The 26,971-nt window shown below is 38.2% G+C and overlaps 1 protein-coding gene across 1 annotated transcript in view; it reads left to right on the top strand.

The window, feature by feature from the left end:
• Window positions 1-26,971, top strand: part of slc35f1 (solute carrier family 35 member F1) — a 126,665-nt gene that overhangs the window by 26,120 nt on the left and 73,574 nt on the right.

Below are 26,971 nucleotides of genomic sequence, written 5' to 3'. Positions count from 1 at the left end.
TTTTGGCATTGTTTTAACTCATCAAAATAAGTTAAGAAATTTTAAACTTTTTTTAGAAGTTATACAAGATGTAACTCCTTTTTAAAGTCAGTTTAACATAATCTAAGTTGAAATAACTTAAACATCCACGTTGAATTTACTTTCAGACAGTGACTTTTTTTTTACATTGTATATAAATTAACAATCTGTCATTATTTACTCATGCTCATGTCGTTCCAAACCCGTAAGACATTTGTCTATCTATGGAACACAAATTAAGAATACATTTTTGATTAAGACTGAGAGATTTCTGTTCTTTCATTGACAGTCTACACAACTACCACTTTGACACTTCAAAAAGTTCATAAAGAGATCGTAAAACTAATCTCATATGAATTGAGCGGTTTAGTCCAGATTTTCTGAAGAGACACGATCGCTTTATATAATGAACAGATTGAATTTAGACTTTTATTCACATATAAACATTTATCATCTCACACATCAGTTGGAAGCTCAAACGTTCGCTTGACGTGCGAGAACCAATGAGGTTCATTCTCGGTTGAGTTTTTGTTTCTGTTATCTGATTAATGTTTATGTGAATAAAAGCTGAAATTCAGTCTGTTCATCATATAAAGGAGTATAAACTGCTTCTTTTTTCTGTTGAACACAAAAGAAGATATTGTAAAGTTTTATCAGTACTTCAGTACTCTGTCTGGGGTCGTGGTATATTCTCCGGTTTTCTCCGGTCAAATTTTAACAAGTCAAGCGAACAGAGAGAGTGGCTGAGAACCATGACTTTGATGTCGTGACGACCAAACGTTAACGATTGGTTATGGCAGATCCAGAGTGGCTCTGGAAAGATCCAATAGTTTTAAACTTAACATCATGTAAACCGCTCAATTCATATGAGATTAGTTTAAGACCTCTTTATGAATTTTTTTGAAGCATCAAGGTGTACTAAGGTGTACATCAATGAGGTAAACTATCCCTTTAAAAATGAAAAATGGCATTATTTACTCGCGCTCATGTAATTCCAAACACATATGGTTTTGTTTTTTTGTTAGAACACAAAAGCAGAAGTTTTGAAGAGCATACTATTTTTCAACTAGTCTCCTGTCTCAAAACCTTGAGCACTATGAAGTTACTTAAGGAGGTTTGTTCCAGTAATGTGTGAACTAAAAGTTGATGAAAGTCTCAGCTAAATCACAAGTTTAAATTTGATGGATCTGCATACGCAACTGCTAAACAATTACTAGTTGTACGGTGTCACTTGTATTCATCAGTATGCCATGTGATGGTACCAATTAAGTATTCGTGCTGCTTGCTGAATGTTTCTGATTGACAACAAAGCAGAGATCACTAGTCATTTTTTTGTGCCATTTGACAGGCATCTCTGCGGGACGCGCGTTAATGGTTGAATCAATTTTTTTGGTGCTTGTCTGCCGTCTTCTGCTCTTGGTCATGACACCTCATCTTGGTTCGCAGCCAAGTATTTCTGTCTTTTAGACCTCTAATTAAGTTTGATGAAGCACTGCGGCATGCCATTATACTTCAAGCCTTTTGCTTTAACCATCTTTTTCCCATCAGGCTGATATGAAGCTCATTATGATTTAACTTTTGTTTTAAGAGTGCCTGCCATGTCTGTCTTCTTTGAAACAGTGACTGCATTTAATTTTGCAAACTATCTGTATGTTATAGTATGCACGATTAGGATCAACGTGTCTCAAATCAAAGTAAGTTAAAAATTGTATGCCAAAACTGACATAGAATACTAATTACACTGGATTTTTGAAGCATGGATTTATGCATTATGTTAGGGTAATAATTACATTTATTCATTTAGAAGATGCTTTTCTTTAAATCGACTTACAATTGTGGAATATAACAAGTGATTCGATCATTCAAATATACTCCAGGGCTAATCGCTGAAGTAACCATTTAACCCTTTAATGTTTTTGGGTGAACTATCACTTTAATCATTCTTGATTGATGTGTGAGAACCAGTTAAAAATTAAATCTGTTCATCATATAAAACGATTGAGTCTCTTCGGAAAATTTGGACCGCTTGATTCATATGGACTAGTTTTACAATCTCTTTATGAACATTTTAAAGCTAGAAAAAGTGGTAGTTGTGTGAACTATCAATTTAGGGACAGAAATCTCTCATTTAAAATATCTTCATTTGAGTTTTCAAGATAAACGATAGTCTTACAGGTTTGGAACGACATGAGGGTTAGTAATTGCAATTTTTTGTTGCAATTTTGGGTGAACTAACCCAGATAGAAGAGATCCTGCTGCTTAAAAATTGTCAGGGATTGGGCTGTCCACATAGGATTGGAAAGATCATTCCACCAGAAAAGAAGAGTGATTTTATTCCTCTCTGTGATGTTACCATGAGTCAGGTTCATGGGCTCTTTTAGGTTCGTTGAAGACCAGTGGAGCCGCTACCTTCTGAATCATTTGAAGATTTTTAATTTCACATGTTGGAAGTCTAGCCAGATGGACATTGCAATAGTCGAGCTTAGACATGACAAGGGCCTGGAATGCGAAGTTGTGTTGCATGCTCAGTTAGGAAGTGCCTGATCTTCTTGATGCTGTACAGTGCAAACCTACATGATCTTACCTGCTGTTGTAGCAATGCAATCTTTGAAGGTCGCCTGGTCATGAAAAATTGGGATTATTGTTGCTGAACCTGTGCTTTTGAAATTGTGCTGTACTGTTTTTTCATCCATGTCCACCAGGCAGTCTGAGAGTCGTTCGGCTACGGTGGGACCGTCTGGTTGAAGTGAAAAGTAGAGTTGTGTGCCATCAGCATAGCCATGGTAGGAGAAACTGCAAAATGTGCCTGCAAAATGAGTCCAGTAGTGTTTATTGAGAAGAAGAGGGGTCCAAGAACTGATCCCTAATATTACCCATAACCTATAGCGGTATGGAAGTTGGTTAAGATTTTCTTTTATCTTTCATTTACTTGCCACTTTGTCATAATTATTTAAAAATGTTAACCATATGGCATGGTAACTTACAGCTAACCAATTGTCAACCAAGCAGGGACTGATTTAAAACATGAATACTGGACTCAACTTCTTCGTCATAAGCTAATTGATTGCCATTTTTGCTTTAGAAGAACTTCTTCAAGAAACTGATTTGAAAGCATCTGCTTAGCTTGAGTTATGACCCTGTGAATGGAGACAGTGGTTATTTGTGCGCTGCAGTATATGAAGGATGATTTATTTTCGTGACTACGGCTCTGTACTGAGTGAGCTGACCATTGAGTTGTTTTCTGGCAGCATGGTTGGATCTCACAATGGCTCTCTGCTACCCAGCATGCCAACTGAACACAGGCCATGTTGTCTGTAGCTTTCTGAAATGTGGGGAGCGTGATTGTGCAGTGTTTAAAGTCATTATGAGATGAAAATTGACCTATTTTATGGTATGGTTTTATGTAGCTCATTCTGGCTCCTTTCTGTATGTGACGTTCACTTGTCCCATTCTAATCAAAATCCAGTAGATAAAATGAAAGGGGGCATATCATGTTATGGGATATGAACATCTGAATTTTTCCAGGTACTCGCAACGTGTCTTCCGAACTCGATGAAAATCAGAAGAATGATGAAGACGAGTCTTTGTTTTGATGTGATGTGGGCGTTTACAGGTTGACGTTCCTTCCTCATGGGCGATTTGCATGTGAATGGTTTGTGCACATGGGTGTGGTCACATTAAAGTTAATTAGGCTGGGCTGGAGAAACTGGACCTCTTACTGTTTTCATACGGATTATATAGACATAGAATATTCGTTTTTATATAAATTACTTAATTTGAAAGTAGACATTCCAACCTTTAGATATCATAGATATCTGTCGTGTATGTGTGGAAAGTTTTCTCTGAGTTCTGAGTAAATTTTCACACGCATTTCAGAAAGTACTTCACAGGGAGACAGACGGGAGAACGCACATCCTGTTTGTTTTCTTTATGTAGCGAAAAGCACAACATTTAGTTTTTATTTTGAGTGTACATAAAAAAGTAGGCACTTTAAAGGTGGGGTAAGTGATATCTGGTAACCGTTGTTGTTATTTCAAATCTCCAAAACAAACATGCCCCTACCCCCAAAAAGGGTCTCAGCCCTATATTGATAGCTCCGCCCCACACATACGTAACCCAGGCAACGATTATGTCAGAATCTGTGTGTTACGAATCCAGGTTGAATATTCAATGAAAAAGTCACCCCTTCCATCACAAAAACACAAACTGTTCTCATGAACAAATAGTACACGAGCTGACAGTCCAGCTAACGACATATTAGAATTATGACAAGATTAGAGTTATGGCGATCACAAAAACACAAATTGTTCTCATGAACAAATAATACACGAGCCGACAGTCCAGCTAACGACATATTAGAATTATGACAAGATTAGAGTTATAGCGTTCACAAAACACAAACAGTTCTCATGAACAACTCGATAAAGTTAGTAGGCTATACAAGCTTGATAGTCCAGTAACGACATATATTACAAATATGACCGGATGGCTAATATAGATGTAAAGAAGAAACAAACATACCGGTATATTAGCAGTATTATACCTTACCTGTAGAACACATTTTGTGAGCTGACGCTTGAAACCTTGAAACACTGAGGGGATTTAGATGCGATTTAGATGCTCCATACGGTGTGGAAATGAACGGGTCTTCATCATCGCTGAAGTGAGCCACAATACGATCGCAAATGGACAAACAAGCGAACATGACACACAAGCATATTCAAGCAAAAGTAGCATATATTAGTTCTTTCTTGGCTAATGTCCGTCCTGTGTGACTCGTGTTTTGAATAATGACGTGCACTGAGCCTCTCGTCTCACCGTAGACACGCCCCTTACCTGCTGATTGGCTGCAAGTTTGTTATTCCACTCGGCCCGAGTCCTTTTTCTAAAACGGTTTTGAAATAACACTTATCCCACCTTTAAGCTTTGTAAAGACATTTGCAAAGACCCTTGTGTGTAATTTGACAGTTCAAACACAACAACAAATGTGAAAGTTAGTTACAAAACTTGACTTCTGACAGAAAATGATCCATTAGAAGTTTAAACTAATATAGCTTTAAAGCGCATGGAAATAATAAACTTTATTGATGAAAGAAGAACTATGCTATCCGTAAGAGTGATCACGATACACATATAGTCTTTGGCAGAGAAGCTTCTGTTGAAGGTTGCGTCAGGAACCGTGTAGCATGCAGCAGCTTATTTGCATTTAAAGGCACATGCACAGAAACAGCCTGTTCTTGACTATAGTCAGAAATGGTCATTTACTAGCCTGGTCCTACCAGACTCTCGTACATTTCATTTGTACAGCAAATCTGGCCACTCTTTACATTGACAAGCGTTAACTTCCATGAAGGCGGGAACTCTGTTGAAGTTTAAAACTATTGGATCTTTCCAGAGCCACTCTGGATCTGCCATAACCAATCGCTAACGTTTGGTCGTCACGTCATCAACGTCATGGTTCTCAGCCACTCTCTCTGTTCGCTTGACTGGTTAAAATTTGACTGGAGAAAACCAGAGAATATACCGCGACCCCAGACAGAGTATTGAAGTACTGATAAAACTTTACAATATCTTCTTTTGTGTTCAACAGAAAAAAGAAATTCATACAGTTTTAGAACAACTTGAGGGTGACGGAATTAAAAATTTTGTGTAAACTATTATTTTTAATCACAGATTTTTGGCCTCCAAAGCATTTCAGCCTGAAAATGAAATGGGCTGTTTCTGCCAAAAAAAAATATCAATGCATCTTTACTATTTGTAAGTAAAACAGGACATTCGATTAGAAAAATGCAGGATCTGCTTAATCCGTCAGCAATTGACTGGATCTTGAAAAGTGGATATTGTTTATCAGAACATAGAAGAAATTAAAAGTTTGATGTTTTTTGCAACAGTACATTTCGTAGGTTTACATGATGGCACCCTGGAAACACACACAAAAAAAAACATGTAACGCCAGGCAGCCATCTGTTAAGTGCTTTTGCCTCTTGACCTTTAACCTGTAACAAGTGAGGCACATTTTTGAATTTGCATCTGATTTGAATACCCAGCTCTATCATCAGGTGGTAATAGGTCAAAACAGGTTAATTCACTCAAAAATGAAGCCAAACCTTTTGTCCCAAACCTGTTTGCATGTTTTTGACCATAGTATTCAGTCACCATAGCTGTCAAAAATGTCAAAAAAGATAAAAAAAGCACAAAAGGACCACAATTGTAATCCATATGAATCTGGCACTCTGCTTCAGCTAAGAGCAAATCACATACAGTGCCCATTCCCATAACACTCTCTCTCTCTTCTGCGGCCTGTTCCTGTTCCAGTACAAGGTTGCTCTCTCTCTCTCTCTCTCTCTCTCTCTCTCTCTCTCTCTCTCTCTCTCTCTCTCTCTCTCTCTCTCTCTCTCTCTCTCTCTCTCTCTCAAAGTTGGGTTCAGAAGACTTGGTTCTTGGATATGAAATGTTGGCAGTAAATCACCATTACCAATGTTACAAAAGTAAATAAATTGTTTAATTTGAAATGTGAATTTCTTAAAGGGGGCATAACGTTTCACCACCTGCGGTTCGACTCATGATCGGGAACAAACAAACACACTTGCAGAACCCTGTTGCTGCTACGGGAAAAAAACCTGCATCCTCTGTTTCCTGGGTTATTTGAGAAGCTGAACAAGGTTATCTTTCCCTCACAACCAGATACACACTTCTTTAGTTACATTGTTGATTTCGTGCTCTAAAAACAAAATGACAGCACTGCCGACGGCTCCCGTAGCCCGAACAAAGCGTGTTGTGGAAGCTCTTGGTCTACTTCTGGTTGATATGCGCCTGTGCATAGACCGTAAAAAAATATGGACGACTCGACATCATCCGTTTCCGCTTGTCATATTTGAAGCTTTCAGGCAGCCTTGCACGGCGCGGACATCTTGGGACCGAGTCTGCGCAGTAGCGATTTCGGGACCGGAGTTGCGCAGTAGAGCGCAGGAAGTAGAGCAGGAAGTACAGTCGCGATATCAAAAGCCCGCCCACACTCTCGCAGATGCAGAACAATTAATTATGTTGGTGTGAAATAAACAGTTATGGAAATGTAGAAATTAAAGCTAAAGCACCAATCTGCTCCCAAAAATTTCGAAAAAAGTCCGTTAGTGCCTCAGTGACAACTTCACTCAGAGAAGACGTCAGTCTCAGCTGTCAATCATGACGTCACACCCTCCGTTTTTAAAGCATCAAATAACTAATTTAAACTAAACTTATTTTTAAAACGAACACCTGAAATGAAATCATCGTGATGATAACTGCCTTCAGTGACATAAACTAACTTTGGGGGAAAATTTTTGAAGTGTAATTTTATTATTTAGTTTGCCTCGCGTCCATTAGAAATCACAGAGGGGCGGCTATACTGGGACCGGTCACCGGGGGGCGATAGAGGCGCGAAAGCTTCAGTAAATGAGAGGGAGACTGCAGGCTTGCGCCTGTGCATATCTGGGAGAAGTGCAAGAAATACAAGGAAGTCCACCCTTTAAGACCATGCAGAGCCATACTTAGAAGAAAAAAATCTAATCTTGAAGGAGTGCATCATAGCTCATCAACTACACAACATGGCTCAGTCATTCATTCATTCATTCATTTATTCAGATGTCAGTTATTTTCCAGAGTCTGGACTATCCGTTTCAAACAGAATCAAATCATTCTAATCTGTTGTGTAGCTGTATAGCAGAAGGCTCTGTTGTTGAAGTCAACTGATTTGATGTTGAGAGAGTATGTCATCCCAGATTTTTCAATGAGGTAATCAAATTTGTGGTCGCTTTACCTCATGGTGACAAAACCCTTGAGTAAAATCCCTCTGTGAGACCAATCCCAAACTCAGGCACAGCAAGACTACTAGATGAAAGAACTTCCCCTCCTTTGAGAAAGTATTCACTTTTGTGCTCTCCCTAATCCCTCTACGAGTTAGTTAAATGAAGCATGGGCTCTCTGATACATATTGCAAAGCGGGGCCAGCCGGGGTTACGGAGACCCCACAGGGAGTCTGTGCTAGTTTCAGGCTCCTTTTTGGAGGGGTGAAAAATAATGTGAAACTCTCAAGAAATTGTGAGTAGGGCTGATTTCTAGAAGTAGAACTCAGCCATTAGATCCTTAATTGCATCTTGAAGCGTTGTAGATTACAGCGGATGGCCATCTCCATGGCAGGATATTAGATTTCAGTGGTATGCTGTAGTGAGCGCTTGCACTAGGAGGTCTAGCATCGGCTCATGGTCAGGGGAAATGTATCCAATAGAGAGGGGAACCTACAGAGCAGGAAAAATGGCATGTGGGTTGTAGTTTGTGTTTATCTAAAGGTGCTGTGCATTGAGTATTCAACATTACTTTGTCTTTTTGTTTTGCAAGTTCACACAAAAAAAGACAAAAAAATCTTACCCAAACGTTTGAATGGTACAAATAATATTTTCATAATGCCTGCTTTAATTCTTCATTTGATGTTTGTATATATAATACTACCATCCAAAAGTTGGCCTAAGATTATTTCTTTATGAAATAAACTAATACTTACATTCAGCAAGAATGCATACAAGGGGACATATTACGCCAAGATGTAGTCTGTGAAGTTTCAGCTCAAAATACCCACCAGATTATTTATTAGCGTGTCAAATTTTCCCCATTATGAGGGAGGGATTCTGGGAAGTGTATTAATACTCCCTATATTAGCAGACACCATCCTCACAACTGTTTTCAACATTGATAACCATAATAATTTGATTATTGAGCATCAAGTATTATAATGATTTCTAAAGGAATAATGATGATGGACATTCAGCTTTGACATTACATAAATAAATTGCATTTTAGAGGTGTCATGAACTGGCTTTTTAATTTTTTTTATACTGTTGTCTGAGGTCAACTAATGATGTTTGTGTGATTTTTTTCATTCAAAAACATCACAACTAATAAGTAATAGGCTATTTTCTACACTGGTTTTGAGGCTCTCTTCTGAACGCTGGGTTTTGATGGGCATGCGTGCAGCAGTTCATGGAGACTTGGAAGTAAACGCCCACGGCTAGGATTGGATAAGATTTGCATATTTAATGAGCTTCAGCTCCTGTCATATCTATGCCCCTGTCAGTTCAGTTCACATGAGGGAGGGGTTGTTTTGAAAGCGGCAACCAGAATGATTCAAGTACGTCTTTATCAGACAAACACAATGATTTATTTCTCATCCACCCACGATTGTTTGGACTATAATTTCTGTATTACATAGCCCGCACGATCGTTCCATATAAGCGCGAACCGCACGCACACACACACACACACACACACGTTCATGCGCACCTTTTATATATCAAAAGCTCAAGGAAAGTTGATTTCTCAATTCATCACCCCTTTAAAATATATTAAAATAGAGAACAGTTAAAGGGTTAGTTCACCCAAAAACAAAAAAATTCTGTCATTAATTACCCATGATGCGAATAGTCTTTGTGAAGCTATGATTCGCTGATTCGATACACTGATTCATTACACTCTGAAGCTTCAGAAAGCAGTGTTTTGAAAACCTTTTGTACTTTTAAAATGTCCTAATTTAGTTTTGGAGGTCTCCAACAAGAGGTTTACATGCATCAAAAAAAACAAAACAAAAAAAACTTATATTTTCTCATAGTATACATTGCACAGCATCACAATGTTCACTGATTCTCAAACAACCCGATGGATAGGTCTCTAAATGCCTCCTTTCCACAAATCTACGGTGCAGTGAATATTTTGGAAACGAGCAACCATTACCATAACAGATCTCCAGCTCTGTCCGGCATCCAGAAGCTTCACTCAGCGATAGTACACACTGTAAAGACAGTACCGATGAAGTTGATTTTTTAATCAATCCCAGCACGAGTCCAAATCGACGATGAAACAACAGAAGAACTAGCCTTGTTATTCAACCCGAACCTTGAGCAGTATGTTTCTCATTGATGTTACTCAGTTTGAGGTACATTATGAGATGTTACAACTGTAATTCCTCACCATCAGGATTAACACGTGTATGTCCGTCAACAAACCCATGTGTGCATATGTGTATGTGTGTGTGTGTGTGTGTGTGTGTATTTCTAATTTATTGCAGTGCATATGGGGGAATTGTATCAATAACAGCACATACTTTAGCCCACCACCAATTATGTGAATGACTGATGTAACATTTGCAAAACAAATCTTGCTCCATCCTTTATCTTTACTCAGAGTGTAGGCTATGAATGAGAGACAATCTGCATTTATAGATAGTTTTATGTAACAGTTGCCCACAGATTATTTACAGTAGTATTTCAGTAAGACAGTAATAACATGAGTTAGTCGGTTAGTCAGAGATCTATACAATATGAAACACAATGCCCGCAACAAGTGGATGGCAATATGCTAATGTTGACGTCACAATAAAACAACTTGTGATTTGTTTAATTAACTCCGAGTGGACTCCTACTTTTGAAAGACATAACTTTATATACGGTGCACTTTCAGATTTAAAACTTTGCAGGATGTTCTCATTCACTTAGAACTATGTTACACACTATATAAGGTCGATCAAAACATCCATAATAGGGTTTCTTTAAATTTAATTAATAATCTTTCACAATATTACTATTTGTACTTTATATTTAATCATTTAATAATGAAGAAAACTGAATTTAATCATTTTGGCCTTATTTAGTCATGTCCTCTGACTTTTTCAGAAAATATTGATATATGCAATTGATTGCATGTAAACGTAATTACTTATTTAGCATATCATGTATTTAAAGGTGGGGTAAATGTTGTTTTAAAACCGTTTTAGAAAAAGGACACGGGCCGAGTGGAATAACAAACTTGTAGCCAATCAGCAGGTAAGGGGCGTGTCTACTATTGATGGTGAGAAGAGCGCTCGCTCTTGCTCTGTGCTCGTCATTATTCAAAACACACGAGTCACACATGACGGACATTAGCCGAGAACTAGCCTAATATATGCTGCTTGACTATGCTTGTGTGTCATGTTCGCTTGTCAGTCCATTTGCGATTGTATTGTGTCTCACTTCAGCGATGATATCCCTTTCATTTCCACACCGTATGGAGCGTCTCAAGTTTGCTTACTCTTTTCATGATCTATATAACCCTTATCCAGTCATAATTGTAATATGTGGTTAGCTGGACTGTGTGCTTGTGTACTATCGAGTTGTTCATGAGAACGGTTTGTGTGTGTTTTTGTGATTGCTGTAACTCTAATCTTGTCATAATTGTAATATGTCGTTATTTGGACGGTCTTGCTCGTGTACTATCGAGTTGTTCACAAGAACGGTTTGTGTTTTTGTGATAGAAGGGATGACTTTTCATTGAATATTCGACCAGGATTAGATACACAGAGATTCTGCCATAGCCGTTGATGCCTCTGGGTTACGTATGTGTGGGGCGGCGCTATCAAAATAGGAGCGAGACCCTTTTGGGGGTAGGGGCATGTTTGTTTTGGTGATTTGAAATAACAAAAACGGTTACCAGATAGCACTTACCCCACCTTTAATTTGATAAATTGACATCCCCAATAAAAAAAAAAAAGCAAAAATTCCTATCAGTGCAAAATCTATAGAACAGAATCCACAGTGAGACCACCTGTCAGTGAGCGTCTTCATATTTCCATGTATGTCAGCTCAGTTTTGTTTCTATCAGGGCAACATTTATCTGTTGCAAATGCGAATAGAGTGATCTCTTTCCTGTGGGACATGGCCTAGTTCTCATTACACTATTGTTTATTTACCCCATCAGATCTCTCTTTTTTAGTGTACTTGGCTTAAATCTAGCAAGTATGACAGGACGTCAACAGTAAAATGTTTACTGCATTCCCAGTAGGAGTTTTGATGATTCCCTTTGACATTTGTCAAACTCTGTATGTGGAGGGCCAGATCCCAAAAAAACTGCATAGAAGTTTCTATAGAAAATTGCCCCTATACCTCTAAATAAGGGCACTATTTGAGAGGATAGCCATTTGTAGTGGAGACCAAAACCATAGTGGACATTATCGAGTACACTTATTTAATCCTATAATGCACCGCGATAGGAAGCACACAAACGTTGTAGATGGAAGATGTCACCCGCAGCTGAATCATCCATCCATTTTACAATCCGCTGGTCCAATAGGTACAGCGTAATATCATACAAGTATAAATTCCTTTTTAATTGATTATTAGATTTTTTGAATTAAGGGTTATAAATAGTTTCTATGACAGACTTCAAGATAAATCTTTTCCACTGTAAAAAAAAAAAAGTTACAGTCTCAAATGTTTAAGGACAATCACAATATGTTTAAGTTATTTCAACTTAAATTATGTTAAACTGACTTTAAAAAATGAGTTGCACCTTGTACGAAGCTGGAGCTGTCATTTTGCTACATTTCAAATAATATATCTTTTTTTTTTTTTTTTTTTACATATTTTTGTAGTTTTTAAAAATCTAAAATACTATATTCTTTGTATATTTTGCATCACGGTGTAGCAACTTCAGGCACTTCATGTACTGTACCACTGCATATTTTTGTTTGAAAGCCACTGCAATAGAGAATATATGATGATAAATAGTACACTTGGCAAAAATAGTACACTTGTAACAAAATTCTCTGGTTCTTCTCATTTTCTGTCTCTTTTAAACTAGCAGGGGTCTTATTTCAAGAGGTGCGCTGTTGCCTTGAATGGGAATGAAATTAGCTCTTGATGTATTAACCCCTTGAGGAGAGTGTGTATAGGTCATCCAGTTGATCTGTATTGATCTGGACTGGAGTAATTTGGGAGAAAATTATGTTTGATTGTGCCTTCAGAGTTAGTGTGAAGTGTAGACTTGATGAGGAGATGCCCAGAGATGCAAGTGAGAGAAAAAAAAATCAATCTTTAACAATTCTTTCTTTTCTACCAGAGCTGCTTGAAGCCCAGAGTATCTCAGTAAATAAGAGGTGTAGTGTTTTACTTCACTCTTTCAAAGAGTCTGTCAGAAAAGATTACCAGGCAGACGCCACTTCTGTCGAATTGACTTTGAAGCTTTTTTCCCCTCTGCTGTTTCGGTGGAGTTTGCTGATGAGTCTTTGTAAAATGAAGTCTATTGATTTGACAAGACATCCGTTTGAGTTAACTGTCATTTGATTCAAGATATTTGGAAATTAGGGCTTGGACAGAGGTTGAATTGGGTCTGAAGAATTGTTTTGGTGTAGGGGTGTAATGATACCCTCATGTCACGATTCGATACATACACTCCTGAACAAAATCTTAAGACCAGGGGATTCATTGCAAGTTTTACACATAGTGGATCATAACCGGGTTGTAAGTGCTGCTTCAAAATGCCAAAAGAAGAAACAGGAGCAAGAGACAAAAAATAGAGAGTAGGCAATTTATTGAAAACTGCATTTAAACTCAAACCGGCCGTTCATCAGCTGATCAAAAGTTTAAGACCATAGCCCAAAAATAAACACACAACAGTACTGAAAGTGTCAAAAAAGGACTCAGTAGTGAGTAGCCCCACCGTTCTTGTTGATCACTTCAAAAACTCGTTTCGGCATGCTTGATGCGACTATTTCCAAGAGGCTGGTGGGAACGTTGCTCCATGTGGTGAAGATGGCTTCACGAAGGGCATCCACGGTCTGGAACTGACGTCCATTTTTGTAAACTTCCCTTGCCATCCACCCCCAAATGTTCTCAATGGGATTTAGATCAGGGGAACACGCAGAATGGTCCAAAAGAGCAACGTTATTCTCCTGGAAGAAGTCCTTCGTCAGGCGGGCTTTGTGAATTGCAGCATTGTCCTGTTGAAAGACCCAGGCATTACTGCACAGACGGGGGCCCTCGGTCAAGAGGGATGCCCGCTGCAACAGATCCACATAGCCAGTCGCCGTTTGACGCCCCTGCACAACCTGATGCTCCATTTTCCCATTGAAGGAAAAAGCACCCCAGATCATGATGGAGCCTCCTCCACTGTGCTGCGTAGAAAACATCTCAGGTGGGATCTCCTCGTCATGCCAGTAACATTGGAAGCCATCAGGACCGTCCAGGTTAATTTTTTTCTTGTCAGAGAATAAAACTTTCTTCCACTTTTCAATGTCCTATGTTTGGTGCTCCCTTTCAAATTCTAAACGGCAAGTTTGTGTCGTGGGAGGAGACGTGGCCTTTGAAGACGTTTTTTGTCCTTGAAGCCCTTCTCTAGCAGATGACGTCTTATGGTTATTGGGCTGCAGTCAGCATCAGTAAGGGCCTTAATTTGGGTTGAGGATCGACCTGTGTCTTCACGGACAACCCGTCGGATCCTGCGGCTCAGTGCAGGTGAAATCTTTTTGGGTCTACCACTTGACTTTTTTGCCCCATAACTCTCAGGATTTTTTAAGAAATGTCAAATGACTGTCTTACTGCGTCCAACCTCAGCAGCGATGGCGCGTTGCGAGAGGCCTTGCTTGTGCAGGTCAACAATCCTGCCAGGTTCAAAGAGAGAAAGCCTTTTTGACTTTGCCATCAGGAGATCTTGACAGTATGACTGCTTGAAGAACAATGACAGCCATATTTTTGTGCAGATTTGACCTTTTTATGGCTATGGTCTTAAACTTTTGATCAGCTGATGAACGGCCTGTTTGAGTTTAAATGCAGTATTCAATAAATTGCCTACTCTCTATTTTTTGTCTCTTGCTCCTGTTTCTTCTTTTGGCATTTTGAATCAGCACTTACAACCCAGTTATGATCCACAAGTGCGAAATGTGTAAAACTTCCAATGAATCCCCTGGTCTTAAGATTTTGTTCAGGAGTGAACTCACAATATGAATTAATAAAGAAATTCAGTTGTTGATTAAAATGTTACATTTGTTATTACATTAGGGGTGGAAATGAATAGGCTTGGACTTGGTGCTGGTAACCCAATGCACAGGACAAGTTAAATTAGTTAGTAATTGAATATGATTATATAATCATATTCAAATCTTGTATAAGATTTGCTAATGACTTTTTGTATTGAAAATGGCTATAAGAGAAAAAGTGTAAAAAGAGCACTGGCTATAGCCGAACCTTTAAAATAAATACCATCTTCATTTGAAATTCTGTATCCTCTGATTATCCTCTGATTAATCAGATGGTTAAAATCTAAGTGATTATCATGCATGGCTCATGGCTCAAAATAAATTCTAATCATATTTCAGATGGAAATCTAATTTATTTCCTTTTCCTCAGCCACTGAGGACCAAGAATGCGGGGTGATAGATACATTTCCTCACCTCCCAATTTGTTCCATAGATTAATAAGGCTGCTTGGAAACAGGTGTCAGAAACCTTTTGATAAATTCCACCCTTACCAGCCGCTATCTTCTCTCAGACTATCTTGTATTTTTGATCTTAAGTTGTTTACTCCTCCTCACACATCCTTGTCATCTTAAAAAAAAAAAAACAGACTTGAGTGCTACAATCCTCCCAATTACCCTGCAAAAAAATCTTCGCTGGCTCTTGTGAAGTTGGTAGAACCAATTTTTTTGTCTGACTCTGAAATACATCCTTTCAAATCTTAAGTTAGAGCTGCCTATTTCAGTGCGTATTTCATAGGGTTAGTTCACCCCGAAAATGAAAATTCTGTCATTATTTATCCTCATCTCGTTCCAAACCTGTAAAACTTTCGTTCAACTTCAGAACACAAATGAAGATCTTTTTGATGAAATCAGAGTGATTTCTGTTCCTCCATAGACAGCTACGCAACTAGCGCTTATTCACATATAAACACTGATCAGCGAACAGAAACAGAAACTCAACCGAACCTGACACTTCTTTACGAGTGAGAGCAAACCTCAAATCTCATGTTATTAAAGATGAAGTGCTGTGCACAGGCTATTTAAAACCGTATTGGCTATTGGACTCGATGACAAACATAGCTGTAATATAGCTGACATGTCCCCACCACTTTTTGAAACATCTCGCTGCACGGATAAACGCACCTAATACAAAACAAAACACATCTCAAGTTAACTAGCAGCTCATGATTTAGTTAGTTTGTTAAATAAGGTCTGATCTGGTGCTTGTTTCGCTGTTGTCAGTGACGCAGATGTCTCTTGTGGCCTGTGCACACCACTGCTGCCCCCTAACAGTGGACGAACCGTTAGTCGACTAGAAGAGGTTTGGTTGACCAAAATTGTATTAAATGGTTAGTCACCAAAAACAAGAACAAAAACAAATTGTTACCGGCAGGGAATCCAAACATCTGCCTATCATTCATCAACCTCAAAAATGGCTTATCGCTTGTAAGTAGTAAAGTTGCTACTACTTACATTTAAAGTTTTCTGATTAATATTAACCTAGATAAATGTGCACTGATTAGGCTATGTATGAAATATATAGGCAATTAAAGAGTCATAATTATGATTTATGGCTTATTAAAATAAACGCTTGATTAGTCGAAAAATCTTTAGTCGAGGGCATTCCTAGTGCACACTGTGCAGTCTTCACATGAAAGAGCACTTTAAGCTACCGTTTAATGCTGTTGCGGAGACTTTCTATTTCTTCCTGTGAAATCACAAAACAAAGTCCACAAAAAACGATACACTTTATTTTAAGGTGTACAATATAATTTATATATTTAAGTACAAAGTAATATTAACCACGTGCACTTACTATACGGTTAGAGTAGGATTAGGGTTTGGTTGAGGGTTAGTTACATGCAATTCAAAATTATGCGCAAATTAGGCTGTCAATTCTATGGTAAGACTAGCCTGACAAGCCAGACCCACATCAAGATGTTTGGTCTGGAAACTCACCATTGACAGGGCTCAATCCGAGGGGCGGGATAAACGGTTGTCTTTCAAACTCCCTCTGCACACGATAGGATAGCGCTACACCAACCAGAGCAACGAAGGTGAAGCAGAGCTGGCTGACTGATTAAACATTCGCCGTATCCGGTCGGCTAAACTCCGAACACATCTTCCCTTCTTAAGAATGACTTCAGTGCCGTTCTTTGTTCTTTTCTCAGAGAAAAGCTTAACTCCAAGTCTTCCAGAGTCGCGGTCAAAGCTGATTCGAAAGACCGCCGCCGTTCGCCAGTTTCTGTGTTTACTAGAAGCACGCAAACGCAACTCGGCCGTCGTCATTATGGTCCCGCCCACCGACTCTATACACGATGTGATTGGCCCGTCCAGATTGTGAGGAATACAGCTCAGAAGGGTATTGAGAGTTCCTAGACGACACTTGCGGGCAGATTAAATTTGCTGCTGCTAGGGTGCGTCTAGATTTCTAAGCAATGGTAAGACATGTAACATATGTAAAAAGGACACTGTAAAATAAAGTGTTACCAAAACTATTCCTTGCTCTTGATATACAACCACTGATGATATTTGCTTTTGATGAGAAAAATAAATAAATAATATATTACAGTTTTGGGAACACTTTATTTTACAGTGTCCTTTATACATATGTTACATGTCTTACCATAGTAATAACAGTAAAATATAAAATATAAATGTTTTTAAGATGAAATATATATTCTCTTTTTGCTCCAAGACGAATTACCTGAGAGCTGAATTGAGTATGTTTCATATTCAGTTATTAATTTTTTTTAATATTGACTAAACATATAATATGAAACGTTCTTGTAAATGTAATCTATTTAAACATTATTTCAAGAACTTGATTTGAACAGAAAGTCAACACCAAATGGCTTTATTTCACAACATTTCTGTTGAACAGAAAAATGTCCCTGAAAATGACAGGGGAGTATTTGTCACACTTTGTCTAAAAGCAGTGTGTTTTATGGCCCAGGAGTGCAACACAACAGGACACTTTTGTAACAGTGGCCGGGGCCCATTGTGTCTTAACCTCTTTTTTTCTGTTTGCATCAGCAGATAAATAGTTTACTTGCTGTTTTGCTCCCCTGTATGTCCTCATCACGCCTCTGTCCTTGAGGAAAACAGAGTTCAACAAATACAACATGAATTCTTTCATTGGTTCGGTGAATGCTGGAGTGAGTCTTCACAAACACACACGCTGCTTCATAGTCTGAACATATCTAGAGGACTGGAGTGACCAATCATCACATTTCAAACATCATCCATCATTCTGAGCATTTATTGTACGGACGCTTTGCAGCAGACAGCCTGGTTGCATTTATATATTTTTGAAGGCAAAGCAGGTACATGTGAAGGACAGTAAAGCATATATGAGCTTAATATCATTTTCTTTTTGTCCTTGTCACTCTTTCTCTTCCATAATGAAAGAGAGCACCTAACAGGGGCTATAAAGCAAATTCAATTCATCTCTCGGCCAGGTAATTCGTCTTGGGGCAATGTTACATAGACCAAAAAGAGAGAGAGAGAAAAAAAAAACTATACATTTCATCTTAAATACAATGGCCTTAGAGAAAAGCAAATTGGTTTCTAGCCTATCTAAATGCAAATTGTGTTCTGTGGAACTGTTGGGTAACATGAGCGCATGCATGTGGGTTTTGGACCTTTCTGAGACACACGGAAGGCCTCAATCATGTATGACATTTCAATATTTAATCTCCAATGACTGACGGGTCAATTCTTAAAAAGTTTCACATGGCAGAGATGTTAAATGATTTGTGTTGAAATATTTGCTGCATGCAACTCTTTGAATACCACTGTTTTATAGCCTGGCTCCGCCCGTCTACGTACTTCCGCTCAATTTTCATTTTTCTTTCAGTACTCCATCTGGGACTGTGGTATATTCTTAGGTCTTCTCCAAGCGGCAACATCCTCCAGTTTCTCTTGAAGCCAATACGGAAGTAACTTGAACTGCAATTCCTTGACTGGCCACTAGGGACAGCTCCAGAAGGGAGCAAAATCTTATTGAGCCCCACGTTAAAATACCAAAATTTACAGTAGAAAAAAAACATGTTTACAGTCTGGTACCAATTGTGGTCTTGGTCTATACGGCTAATTTTGCCCTTCATGACAACTGTGAGGGGGTGAATGTTTTTTATAACTCATTTTTTATTATTATATTAAGCCTTAAATTTCTGCATAATTAAGGGAGTGGCCACTTTGAGTGACAGGTGGATAGCCATTTGTCTGTTAGTCATTGTGTCACCTCAGCTCCGCCCACGTCCCGCCTCTTTGCCCATTTTCTGTTATCTGGGCGTGACGTGCAATGGCAAGATGGCAATGGCCAGCTCGTCTCTACTTTATGCTTCTGAACGGCTCATCGGAATCCTACGGGTGACGTCACGGACACTACGACCATATTTTTTTACAGTCTATGGTTTTATCACTGAGGTGGCATGCACATTCATTTTTACGGATTTCCATGTGAGAAACAAAGGCGAACGGCGCATGACATACGTCAAGACCAAACGTTAGCGATTGGTTATGGCAGATCCAGAGTGAATCAATCGGGACAGATCCAATAGTTTTAAACTTCAACAGAGTTCCCGCTTTCAAGGAAGTTAACGCTTGTCATTGGAGAGTGGCCAGACTCGCTGTACAAATGAAATGAACGAGAGTCTGGTAAGACCAGGATAACTATTTTATGCATGAGGCTTCTTTAATATAATCATGAAGTAAATTGATCATTTTATTTTTTGTAACCTTTGTTTCAGCTTCATTTTACTAACAGCTCATTTATCGGTTATTAGCTAGTTGTGCATATAGGACATATCCGAAAGAGACTATTGGTGGTTTGGCAAGTTGGTAAGCTGTTAGCCAAGATTTTATTTTACTTATTTTCCCAATTTATTATTAAAAAAAAAATTGAAGAAAAAAAATTGTCACATGATTGATAATTGCTATTATTTTTAGTGTTATTACATGGAGTTTAAATAAAAAATGTCACATGATTGATCATTTTTTATGCTATCATTTATCATTTTTATATTACATGGAGTTTATTGTATTTTTTAATCACTGACATTTTTTTGAATAAGTATTATTTATTTTGCCTTATTTATCTTATTTTTTATTTAAATCATTTTATTTAATTTTTTTGTATGACTTTTTTTTATTGATTTCCAAGTTTTATTTCCAAGTGCTATTATGTGTAGCTTTGTTGTATTTTATTATTTATTTTGTATTATTTATTTAAATCATTTTATTATTTTATTTTAATGATTCATTTTATTTTCAATCCGTATGTAATTTTTTTAACAAAAAAATTGTGATTGATCACACATGATTGATCATTGCTGTCATTTCCGAGTGCTATTACATGGAGCTCAAAGCTTTTGCCTGCAGCCTGTGGTGTTCTTGGCAAGCCTGTAGTGTTTGAGAAAATTAGAAAATGCCGACAAAAGCCCTGGGGATAGAAATGTGAATTGTGTGATATCTGCTCCATCATTTAATACTGTTATCGTGAAATTGGCCATTGCTCAATTATTGGCAGAGCCGCTGAAGTGCTGAGGAGCTAATCGGACATTCATTAGTCTCAGTCTAATAAACAAGATCACTGTGCAGTGTTCCTTCCATTCCACCACAAAGACATTGCAACAAACATTGCTTGTAGAGACACTTTAACTGCCAGTCCCCTTAAAAAACTCAAATCTGTGACTTCACGTTTGCTGAATACAGTGGCTGTAGTAAGGTTATTGAAATATTAAAAGTTTCTTATCCATCTCATTTGAGCACTTTCCGTTCCAGTGAAATCACAAGATAAATGCAACCCAATAGGCCATGATTACTGAAATACATCTACTGACAAACAGATGGCATTTTAATTAGTGTATTTATTTAACAAATGATCAGTCAAGCAAGATTTGAACTTGTGACCTCTTATACTTGAAGCAAAAATATTCCTCTGAGCCACATCAGCTCATGCTCAGATTAAAGGATGAGTCTCCCTAAGACTGAAATCCTAGAATCGCCTGTGGTAACAAATGTTCTTGGGTTAACCTCAAGCATTTGATACTTTTATTTCAGTGCGTTGTTGAGATCACCGATTCATGGTCTGTCGTGGCGTAATTATTCTGCTACAGTTGAATATTCTGTAATATTTCATCCTTGTTAATTAAATGTAGTTGTCTTTTTGTCCACAAATGTGGTACTTCCGTGTGCATCCATCTGAAATAAAATGACAAATAGGAAACTCTACGGTCTCATGCACTTCAGAGATACGCATACTGAAAGCCACAAGACTGCAAATCCTCATCAAATTCACCATTTTGGATTGGGTCAGAGACTGCAGTTATTTGTGTAAAACACAGTACTACAAGCTTTTCTTGCAATGAGGAAAGCTTTTTATTATGACTACGAAAAAACAAAGACGTTTTCAGTGACCATTTCTCAAAGCTGTTGTGTTGTCGGTAATTGAAGTACTTTGCTCTGAAATTTTACCTGAATAGATCAACATTTCTGTTGTAAGCACATCTAATTAATATTACGCATCGTCTGCACTGCTACTGAATCTACAGGACCACAGCACAGTAAATAATATTTTACCTGAGTACATAAGCTTGCAGTCTGAGTTAAATGTGATAAGATGAAAAAACTGTCTATCGTAAATAATAATTATATTTAGAATCCCATTTGATTTTGTTATCTTCGCGGGCTGCACACAAAAACAAACAGCAAAAACAGTGCAGCCTGACTCACAAAATAATGACTCTTATTATTTGATTCTTTTAATTTATCCGTTAAGACTATATATATATATATATATATATATATATATATATATATATATATATATATATATATATATATATATATATATATATATATATATATATATATATATATATATATATATATATATATATATATATATATATATATATATAATGATCAGGCATAACATCATGACCACCTACCTAATATTGTGTTGGTGGTATGTGTCAAAGTAATGGCAGGACCCAAGGTTTCCCAGCAGAACATTGCCTAAAGCATCACACTGCCTCTGCTGGCTTGCCTTTTACCCATAATGCATCGTGGTGCCATGTGTTCCCCAGATAAGCAACACAAACTCACCCAGCCATCCACTGGATGTAAAAGAAAATGTGATTCATCAGACCAGGCCACCTTCTTCTATTGCTCCGTTATCCAGTTCTGATGCTCACGTGCTTTCTTTGGTCCTTTCGGCAGTGGACAGGGGTCAGCATGGGCACCCTGACTGGCCTGTGGCTATGCAGCTCCATGCAAAACAAACTGTGATGCTCTGTGCATTCTGACACATTTCCAACAGAACTGGCATAAACATTTTGAGCGATTTGAGCTACAGTAGCTTGTCTGTTTTATCGGACCACACAGGCCAGCCTTCGCTCCCCACGTGCATCAGTGAGCCTTGGCCGCCCGTGACCCTGTCGGACCGGGAACACCCCACAAGAGCTGCAGTTTTGGAGATGCTCTTATTCAGTTGTCTAGTCATCACAATTTGGCCCTTGTCAAACTTTATATATATATATATATATATATATATATATATATATATATATATATAATATATTTCTTATGATTATGCCTGCTTATGTTTTCAGGAACCCTCTACTCCACTTTTCAATTATCTACCAAAGAGTAACATTCATTTTATTATCTCTGTTGGACTACACTAAGAGGATTTTTCTGAAAGGAAGGACAAACACATAATGATTTTCTTTCCTGCCCCATTTTCCACCTTGGTTTTTTTCCCAGTGTACCAGTGCAGCATGTTTTTTGATAATACACAAAAACAAACAGCACAAACGGTGCAGTCTGACTCATGAACTAATGACTCTTATGATTTGATTCTTTTAATGTATCCCTTAAAAAGACTCACAAGTTACCAGTTCAAATCCTTTACATGCACATGAACTTTAATGACATCCTATTCTTAATCTGTAGGGTTTAATATGGAGTGGACTCATTTTTTGCAGCTATAACAGCTCCAACTCTTGGTTTTTCACAAGGTTTAGGAGTGTGTTTATGGGAATTGTATTATTCTAGAAGCACATTTGTGAGGTCAGGCACTGATGTTGGATGAGAAGGCCTGGCTTGCAGTTTCCGCAAGCATTCAGCATTTGCATTCATCCCAAAGGTCTTCTATCAGGTTGAGGTCAGGACTCTGGCCAGAGGAGAACTGGCACCCCGACTGAGCCTGGTTTCTCCCGAGGTTTTTTTTCTCCATTCTGGCCCTGAAGGAGTTTTGGTTCCTTGCCACAGTTGCCTTTGGCTTTTGGCTTGCTCATTTGGGGACACCTAAATTTCAACTATATTACCGATCTGCCCACATTGATACTATATAATAATTGAAATTTGCTGGACAATATCACCGTTTTCACCAGAGCGACTGTACAGCCAAATTCTGTTGCATTATCTTCCTGTTAACACTGTGACGCTCCTTTGAAACAGTTGGACTTGTAAAAAGCGCCTATATAAATAAAGGTGATTTAATTTAATTTTATTTGTCCAGGCCAGTCAAATTCCTCCCCACCAAACTTGCTCATCCATGTCTTTATGAACCTTGCTTTGTGCACTGGTGTGCAGTCATGTCAAAACAAGAAAGGGCCAACCCCAAACTTTTCCCCAAAAAGTTTGGAGCATGAAATTGTTGAAAATGTATTGCTTTGCTGAAGCATTAAGAGTCCCTTTCACTGAAACTAAGGGGCCAATCCCAACCCCTGAAAAACAGCCCCACACCACAATCCCCCCTCCACCAAACTTGACACTTTGGCACAATGCATCCAGGCAAGTACCATTCTTCTGGCAACCGCCAACCTTACGCATCGGCTTGCCAGACAGAGAAGCGTGATTCGTCACTCCAGAGAACACGTCTCCACTGCTCTAGAGTTCAGTGGTGGTGTCCTTTACACCAGTGGTTCTCAAACCTGTCATGGGAACCCCTCACCACTGCACATTTAGTATATCTCCCTCATCAGATACAATCAATTCAAGTCTTGCAGTCTCTACTAATGAGATGATGAGTTGAATCAGATGTGTTAGATAAGGGAGACATGCAAAATATGCACTAGTGGGGGGTCCCGAGGACAAGTTTGAGAACCACTGCTTTACACCACTGCATCCGACGCTTTGCATTGCACTTTGATGTAAGGCGTTGATGCAGCTCCTCGGCCATGGAAACCCATTCCATGAAGCTCTTTACGCACTGTTCTTGAGCTAATCTGAAGGCCACAGAAAGTTTGGAGGTCTGTAGCTATTGACTCTGCAGAAAGCTAGCGACTTCTGCGCACTGTGCACCTCAGCATTCGCTGACCTACGCTTGAATTCACTGACCTCCTGAGAGCGACGCATTCTTTCCCAAATGTTTGTAGAAGTGTCTGCATGCCTAGGTGCTTGAATTTATACATTTGTGGCCATAGAAGTAATTGGAACACCTGAATTCAATGATTTGGAGGGGTGTCCCAATACTTTTGGCAATATAGTGGATATGTATTTTATTTAGAGATTTTTTCAATTTTCATTTTCATATTTTCAGGTACCCTCTAATCCACTTTTCAATTACCTACCAAAGAGTAACATACATTTTATTATTTTTGTTGTACTAGACTAAGAGGATTTTTCTGAAAGGAAGGACAAATACATTATGCTTTTTTTTTCCTGCCCCATTTTCCACCTTGTCTTTGACCGTGTGCAGCATGTTTTTTGATAATGCGCATTCTCTTTCATCTTCCGGCATGTTGTCTCTGGAACTAACCTGTATGTGTGCTTCATTCGTTACTCACATGCGGGTGCAGCGGGCATGGGTTCATTTAGTATGCACTGTGTTCACTGGGGAGCTGGATGGTGTTTTTGAAGAGAGGGCAAGTCCCCTACATTTAAGCCCAGTTGATTGACAGTCCATTCCCTCACTGAGATCCACACGCCTGCATTTCCTGCGTTCTCTTCAGGGCTCTGATCCCACCAATTGGACTGTCACACACTCAGGCACACACACATACTGCACTAACAATTAAACATGCCCTGTTGCACCGGCAGCTCTGAGGTGGATTTTACTGATCTGCTCCCTAACCACCACCTGTAACTAACCATCTGACACCACCCAGAAAATGCCAAATCGGATGAAATGTGTTGATGAATTACAGGAAGGTGGTTTGTTTATCACCATGACAGCTGGTACGATTTTATCATCCGACGGAAAGGATGTGGCAGACAGCTTTTAAAAGGCTTGCTTGATGGGAGGTCACCAGTTTTGGGGAAATAATTTTAATACTTGCAAAGCTAAAAGCTACTAATATTTTAAAGAACAGACAAGCTGTCCTTTTGGAAGAAAATATTTATCTACAACACTACAAGCTACCAACAAAAAATGGCCAATTACATTTTTGTTATTTAGAGGGACAATATATATTTTAATACATGTTAATAATTATTGTTTTTTTTAAATAATCATAAAAATTGCATGTTATTTCTTATTTAGTACTGACAGATGTTTATGTAGTTCACAAGACATTTTTTATTTTATTTTATTTTTTAAATTTTTAGTTTTATTACTTTACTTATTAACACGATATAAAAATAGTTTTTTAATTTGGTAAACTAAGCCTCTTCTCGACTAATGTTTAATCGACTATATTTATGTGTCTTTATGTATACACTCTCAGAAAAAAAGGTACAGTGCTGTCAATGGGGTGGTACCCTAAGGTACAAAACCAGAAAGCTACTAATATGCACTTTTAAGGTACTAATATGTACCATTTAGGGGTCAGTAAGGGGCATTGTGTGTGTGTGTGTGTGTGTGTGTGTGTGTGTGTGTGTGTGTGTGTGTGTGTGTGTGTGTGATGGGTAGGTTTAGGGGTAGGGGCAGTGTAGGGGGATAAAATGAAATGGCGTTCATAAACATGCTAAAAAAGCAATTATGCGTATTGATAGCACGCCAAAATGGCATACGACTTGGCAGAGGTGGACAAAGTACACAACTTCATTACTTGAGTAAAAGTAAAAGTACTGCTGGTCAAATATTACTCCGTTACAAGTGAAAGTTGTAAAAATTGAGTTTTACTTAAGTAAAAGTACAGAAGTATTTGTTTTCAAAAGTACTTAAGTATCAAAGTAAATTTCCTTTTTTATGCCAATGCATTATTTTATTATTGTTGTATAAATGCACACTGTCATCATGGTTTAAGCCAGTCAGTGATGCTCCATCAGACATACTAGCATACGACTAACTTAAACTCATTTAAATACAATAACATAAGTATAAAAGTTACAAAGCTCTTTACAAAGCTGCTGTCACTTTAAGGCTGAATGCACGGATCCAATACACTGAAACTCATCTGATATTCTCCAAACTTTACTCTTCTCTTTCTTCCAGACGTTTATATTTTTAATATTTTATAAGACATGCATCGAGTGTATGCCAACTAAACTAATCTTGATTTTTCAAAGTATGGCTATAGGTGCACACACTCTGCCTAAGAACGGTCTTCTTCCATTTTGCTATGATCAGTGTTCAAAAAAAGTTGGGAAAATGTATATGACCCTATAAGAGAGATTACTGATAGACTGTCTGCAACAACAACACCAAAAAACCTTTTAAAGATGGAAAAAATCATCCTCCGACTTTCAGAGCTGCTACAGAAACAACTTTCGACCTAGATAGAAATATAGTGGAGTAGAAAGTACGATATTTGTCTTTTAAATGTAGTGAAGTTAAAGTCATAAGTTTCCAGAAAAAATTATACTCAAGAAAAGTACAGATACTCAAAAAGTGTACTTAAGTACAGTACTCAAGTAAATGTACTTAGTTACTGTCCACCTCTGCGAATTGGTGTGTCATACACACGCCATTTCATTAGATCAGTCTGCGCTAGAAAAGAGCAACTGATTTTTAAAGGAAAAGGGAGATGAAACTGATTGGTTTATTGCACGTTACGCCCAAAACACACCCATTATTCATTACGAGAAAAGGGACAATCCTTTTAGACCATGTGCTGGGCATGCCAACTATTTTTTCCATAGTTAAAATAGCAAAAGTGGATTCTACTTGTGCTGTGTGCTTTAGACCGTGAGCTTAGATTGTTAAAATACGGCTCTTAAAATAAAGGATGAAATGGAAGTTGCCATTTCTTCCCACATGCTGTGATGT

This window comes from Pseudorasbora parva, chromosome 15 (genome assembly GCF_024679245.1).
Source record: "Pseudorasbora parva isolate DD20220531a chromosome 15, ASM2467924v1, whole genome shotgun sequence".
NCBI classification, from domain to species: Eukaryota; Metazoa; Chordata; class Actinopteri; order Cypriniformes; family Gobionidae; genus Pseudorasbora; species Pseudorasbora parva.
Note: the sequence above shows the minus strand (reverse complement) of the source record. Positions and strands in the feature narration are given on the sequence as shown.